Source organism: Vespa crabro, chromosome 5 (assembly GCF_910589235.1).
Source record: "Vespa crabro chromosome 5, iyVesCrab1.2, whole genome shotgun sequence".
In the NCBI taxonomy this organism is placed as follows: domain Eukaryota; kingdom Metazoa; phylum Arthropoda; class Insecta; order Hymenoptera; family Vespidae; genus Vespa; species Vespa crabro.
In genome coordinates this window covers 1,701,376-1,708,875 of record NC_060959.1, presented here as the reverse complement: position 1 = coordinate 1,708,875, position 7,500 = coordinate 1,701,376, and positions in this window count along the sequence as shown.

The window sequence follows — 7,500 nt, the reverse complement described above, 5'->3', positions numbered from 1 at the left end:
TATTGTTGTTATTGTTATTGTTGTTATTATTCTTATTATTGTTGTTATTGTTATTATTGTTATTATTGTTATTATTTTTGTTATAGTTATTGTTGTTATTATTGTTATTGTTGTTATTGTTGTTATTATTGTTATTATTGTTATTATTATTATTATTATAATTATAAATGTTATATTGTTATTATTGTTATTGTTGTTATTGTTGTTATTGTTGTTATTGTTGTTATTGTTATTATTGTTATTGTTGTTACTGTTGTTATTGTTGTTATTATTGTTATTATTGTTATTATTATTATTATTATTATTAACGTTATATTGTTATTATTGTTATTGTTGTTATTGTTGTTTTTGTTGTTATTGTTGTTATTATTGTTATTATTGTTATTGTTGTTATTATTGTTATTATGGTTATTATTATTATTATTGTTATTAATGTTATATTGTTATTATTGTTATTGTTGTTATTGTTGTTATTATTGTTATTATTGTTATTGTTTTTATTTTTGTTATTGTTGTTATTATTGTTATTATTGTTATTATCGTTATTGTTGTTAATGTTGTTATTGTTGTTATTATTTTGTATTTCTTGTTATTGTTGTTATTATTGTTACTGTTGTTATTGCTGTTATTGTTGTTGTTATTGTTATTTTTGTTATTGTTATTATTGTTATTATTGTTATCGTTGTTATTATTGTTATTATTGTTATTATTATTATTATTATTGTCATTATTGTTATTATTATTGTTATTATTGTGATTATTGTTATTATTGTTATTGTTGTTATTTTTGTTATTGTTGTTATTGTTGTTATTATTGTTATTGTTGTTATTGTTGTTATTATTTGTTATTAATGTTATTATTGTTATTATTGTTATTATTGTTATTATTGTTATTATTGTTATTGTTATTGTTATTATTATTATTGTTGTTATTATTGTTATTATTGTTATTATTGTTATTATTGTTATTATTGTTATTATTGTTATTGTTTTGTTGTTATTATTGTTATTGTTATTGTTATTATTGTTATTATTGTTATTATTGTTATTATTGTTGTCATTGTTATTGTTGTTATTATTCTTATTATTGTGTTATTGTTATTATTGTTATTATTGTTATTGTTGTTATTATTGTTGTTATTATTGTTATTGTTGTTATTGTTATTATTGTTATTATTGTTATTATTGTTATTATTGTTATTGTTATTGTTATTATTGTTATTATTGTTATTATTGTTATTATTGTTCTTATTGTTATTGTTGTTATTATTGTTATTGTTGCTATTGTTGTTATTGTTGTTATTGTTAGTATTGTTATTGTTGTTATTGTTATTATTGTTATTATTGTTATTAGTGTTATTAATGTTATTATCGTTATTGTTGTTATTGTTGTTATTATTTCTATTAAAGTTATTGTTGTTATTATTGTTATTGTTGTTATCGTTGTTATTATTGTTATTATTGTTATTATTATTATTATTGTTATTAATGTTATATTGTTATTATTGTTATTGTTGTTATTGTTGTTATTGTTGTAATTATTGTTATCGTTGTTATTGTTAATGTTGTTATTATTGTTATTGTTGTTATTGTTGTTGTTATTGTTGTTATTGTTGTCATTGTTGTTATTATTGTTATTATTGTTATTATTATTATTATTGTTATTAATGTTATATTGTTATTATTGTTATTGTTATTTTTGTTATTATTGTTGTTGTTATTGTTATTATTGTTATTACTGTTATTATTGTTATTATTGTTGTTATTGTTATTGTTGTTATTATTCTTATTATTGTTGTTATTGTTATTATTGTTATTATTGTTATTATTTTTGTTATAGTTATTGTTGTTATTATTGTTATTGTTGTTATTGTTGTTATTGTTGTTATTATTGTTATTATTGTTATTATTATTATTATTATAATTATTAATGTTATATTGTTATTATTGTTATTGTAGTTATTGTTGTTATTGTTGTTATTGTTGTTATTATTGTTATTATTGTTATTGTTATTGTTATTATTGTTATTATTGTTATTATTGTTCTTATTACTATTATTGTTATTATTGTTATTATTGTTATTAGTGTTATTAATGCAATTATCGTTATTGTTGTTATTGTTGTTATTGTTTTATTATTTTTATTATAGTTATTGTTGTTATCTTTGTTATTATTGTTCTTGTTGTTATTATTGTTATTGTTGTTATTGTTGTTATTGTTGTTATTGTTGTTATTGTTATTGTTGTTATTATTGTTATTGTTGTTATTTTTATTATTGGTATTATTGTTATTATTGTATTATTGTTATTGTTATTGTTATAATTGTTATTATTGTTATTATTATTATTATTGTTCTTATTGCTATTATTGTTATTGTTGTTATTGTTTGTATTATTGTTATTGTTGTTATTGTTGTTATTATTTGTTATTAATGTTATTATTGTTATTATTGTTATTATTGTTATTGTTATTGTCATTATTGTTATTATTATTATTGTTGTTATTATTGTTATTATTGTTATTATTGTTATTATTGTTATTATTGTTATTATTGTCATTGTTATTTTTGTTATTATTGTTGTTGTTATTGTTATTATTGTTATTATTGTTATTATTGTTATTATTGTTGTTATTGTTATTGTTGTTATTATTCTTATTATTGTTGTTATTGTTATTATTGTTATTATTGTTATTATTTTTGTTATAGTTATTGTTGTTATTATTGTTATTGTTGTTATTGTTGTTATTATTGTTATTATTGTTATTATTATTATTATTATAATTATAAATGTTATATTGTTATTATTGTTATTGTTGTTATTGTTGTTATTGTTGTTATTGTTGTTATTGTTATTATTGTTATTGTTATTGTTATTATTGTTATTATTGTTATTATTGTTCTTATTACTATTATTGTTATTATTGTTATTATTGTTATTAGTGTTATTAATGCTATTATCGTTATTGTTGTTATTGTTGTTATTGTTGTTATTATTTTCATTATAGTTATCGTTGTTATTATTGTTATTGTTGTTATTGTTGTTATTATTGTTATTGTTGTTATTATTGTTATTATTGTTATTATTATTATTATTGTTATTAATGTTATATTGTTATTATTGTTATTGTTGTTATTGTTGTTATTATTGTTATTATTGTCATTGTTTTTATTATTGTTATTGTTGTTATTATTGTTATTATTGTTATTATCGTTATTGTTGTTAATGTTGTTATTGTTGTTATTATTTTGTATTTCTTGTTATTGTTGTTATTATTGTTATTGTTGTTATTCTCGTTATTGTTGTTGTTATTGTTATTTTTGTTATTGTTATTATTGTTATTATTGTTATCGTTGTTATTATTGTTTTTATTGTTATTATTGTTATTGTTATTGTTGTTATTATTGTTATTGTTTTTGTTATTATTGTTATTATTTTTATTATTGTTATTATTTTTGTTATTGTTATTGTTGTTATTATACTTATTAATGTGTTATTGTTATTATTGTTATTGTTATTGTTGCTATTATTGTTATTGTTATTGTTATTATTGTTACTATTGTTATTATTGTTATTATTGTTGTTATTGTTATTGTTGTTATTATTCTTATTATTGTGTTATTGTTATTATTGTTATTATTGTTATTGTTGTTATTATTGTTGTTATTATTGTTATTGTTGTTATTGTTATTATTGTTATTATTGTTATTATTGTTATTATTGTTATTGTTATTGTTATTATTGTTATTATTGTTATTATTGTTATTATTGTTCTTATTGCTATTATTGTTATTATTGTCATTATTGTTATTAGTGTTATTAATGTTATTATCGTTATTGTTGTTACTGTTGTTATTGTTGTTATTATTTTTATTATAGTTAATGTTGTTGTTATTGTTATTGTTGTTATTGTTTGTATTATTGTTATTATTGTTATTATTATTATTATTATTATTAACGTTATATTGTTATTATTGTTATTGTTGTTATTGTTGTTATTGTTGTTATTGTTCTTATTGTTGTTATTATTGTTATTATTGTTATTGTTTTTATTATTGTTATTGTTGTTATTGTTGTTATTATTGTTATTATTGTTGTTATTTGTTAATGTGGTTATTATTGTTATTGTTGTTATTGTTGTTATTGTTGTTGTTATTGTTGTTATTGTTGTTATCTTTGTTATTATTGTTATTGTTGTTATTGTTGTTATTATTGTTCTTATTGTTATTGTTGTTATTATTGTTATTGTTGCTATTGTTGTTATTGTTGTTATTGTTATTGTTGTTAGTATTGTTATTGTTGTTATTGTTATTATTGTTATTATTGTTATTAGTGTTATTAATGTTATTTTCGTTATTGTTGTTATTGTTGTTATTATTTTTATTAAAGTTATTGTTGTTATTATTGTTATTGTTGTTATTGTTGTTATTATTGTAATTATTGTTATTAATATTATTATTGTTATTAATGTTATATTGTTATTATTGTTATTGTTGTAAACGTTGTTATTGTTGTTATTGATGTAATTATTTTTATCGTTGTTATTGTTGTTATTATTGTTATTGTTGTTATTGTTGTTATTATTGTAATTATTGTTATTAATATTATTATTGTCATTAATGTTATATTGTTATTATTGTTATTGTTGTAAACGTTGTTATTGTTGTTATTGATGTAATTATTTTTATCGTTGTTATTGTTAATGTTGTTATTATTGTTATTGTTGTTATTGTTGTTGTTATTGTTGTTATTGTTGTTATTATTGTTATTGTTTTTATTATTGTTATTGTTATTGTCATTATTGTAATTATTATTAATATTGTTATTATTGTTATTATTGTTATTATTGTTATTGTTGTTATTTTTGTTATTGTTGTTATTGTTTGTAGTATTGTTATTGTTGTTGTTATTGTTAATGTGGTTATTATTGTTATTGTTGTTATTGTTGTTATTGTTGTTATTATTTTTATTAAAGTTATTGTTGTTATTATTGTTATTGTTGTTATTATTTTTATTATAGTTATTGTTGTTATTATTGTTATTGTTGTTATTGTTGTTATTATTGTTATTATTGTTATTATTATTATTATTGTTATTAATGTTATATTGTTATTATTATTATTGTTGTTATTGTTGTTATTGTTGTTATTGTTTTTATTGTTGTTATTGTTGTTATTATTGTTATTATTGTTATTGTTTTTATTATTGTTATTGTTGTTATTATTATTATTATTGTTATTAATGTTATACTGTTAATATTGTTATTGTTGTTATTGTTGTTATTATTGTTGTTATTTTTGTTATTGTTGTTATTGTTATTATTGTTATTATTGTTATTATTGTTTTTATTGTTATTGTTATTGTTATTATTGTTATTATTGTTATTATTGTTATTATTGTTCTTATTACTATTATTGTTATAATGTTATTATTGTTATTAGTGTTATTAATGTTATTATCGTTATTGTTGTTATTGTTGTTATTGTTGTTATTATTTTTATTATAGTTATTGTTGTTATTGTTGTTATTGTTGTTATTAATGTTATTATTGTTATTATTATTATTATTGTAATTAATGTTATATTGTTATTATTATTATTATTGTTAATAATGTTATATTGTTATTATTGTTATTGTTGTTATTGTTGTTATTATTGTTATTGTTGTTATTATTGTTGATATTATCGTTATTGTTGTTATTGTTATTATTGTTATTGTTATTGTTATTATTGTTATTATTGTTATTATTGTTCTTATTACTATTATTGTTATTATTGTTATTATTGTTATTAGTGTTATTAATGCTATTATCGTTATTGTTGTTATTGTTGTTATTGTTGTTATTATTTTCATTATAGTTATCGTTGTTATTATTGTTATTGTTGTTATTGTTGTTATTATTGTTATTGTTGTTATTATTGTTATTATTGTTATTATTATTATTATTGTTATTAATGTTATATTGTTATTATTGTTATTGTTGTTATTGTTGTTATTATTGTTATTATTGTCATTGTTTTTATTATTGTTATTGTTGTTATTATTGTTATTATTGTTATTATCGTTATTGTTGTTAATGTTGTTATTGTTGTTATTATTTTGTATTTCTTGTTATTGTTGTTATTATTGTTATTGTTGTTATTCTCGTTATTGTTGTTGTTATTGTTATTTTTGTTATTGTTATTATTGTTATTATTGTTATCGTTGTTATTATTGTTTTTATTGTTATTATTGTTATTGTTATTGTTGTTATTATTGTTATTGTTATTGTTATTATTGTTATTATTTTTATTATTGTTATTATTTTTGTTATTGTTATTGTTGTTATTATACTTATTAATGTGTTATTGTTATTATTGTTATTGTTATTGTTGTTATTATTGTTATTGTTATTGTTATTATTGTTACTATTGTTATTATTGTTATTATTGTTGTTATTGTTATTGTTGTTATTATTCTTATTATTGTGTTATTGTTATTATTGTTATTATTGTTATTGTTGTTATTATTGTTGTTATTATTGTTATTGTTGTTATTGTTATTATTGTTATTATTGTTATTATTGTTATTATTGTTATTGTTATTGTTATTATTGTTATTATTGTTATTATTGTTATTATTGTTCTTATCGCTATTATTGTTATTATTGTCATTATTGTTATTAGTGTTATTAATGTTATTATCGTTATTGTTGTTACTGTTGTTATTGTTGTTATTATTTTTATTATAGTTAATGTTGTTGTTATTGTTATTGTTGTTATTGTTGGTATTATTGTTATTATTGTTATTATTATTATTATTATTATTAACGTTATATTGTTATTATTGTTATTGTTGTTATTGTTGTTATTGTTGTTATTGTTCTTATTGTTGTTATTATTGTTATTATTGTTATTGTTTTTATTATTGTTATTGTTGTTATTGTTGTTATTATTGTTATTATTGTTGTTATTTGTTAATGTGGTTATTATTGTTATTGTTGTTATTGTTGTTATTGTTGTTGTTACTGTTGTTATTGTTGTTATCTTTGTTATTATTGTTATTGTTGTTATTGTTGTTATTATTGTTCTTATTGTTATTGTTGTTATTATTGTTATTGTTGCTATTGTTGTTATTGTTGTTATTGTTATTGTTGTTAGTATTGTTATTGTTGTTATTGTTATTATTGTTATTATTGTTATTAGTGTTATTAATGTTATTTTCGTTATTGTTGTTATTGTTGTTATTATTTTTATTAAAGTTATTGTTGTTATTATTGTTATTGTTGTTATTGTCGTTATTATTGTAATTATTGTTATTAATATTATTATTGTTATTAATGTTATATTGTTATTATTGTTATTGTTGTAAACGTTGTTATTGTTGTTATTGATGTAATTATTTTTATCGTTGTTATTGTTGTTATTATTGTTATTGTTGTTATTGTTGTTATTATTGTAATTATTGTTATTAATATTATTATTGTTATTAATGTTATATTGTTATTATTGTTATTGTTGT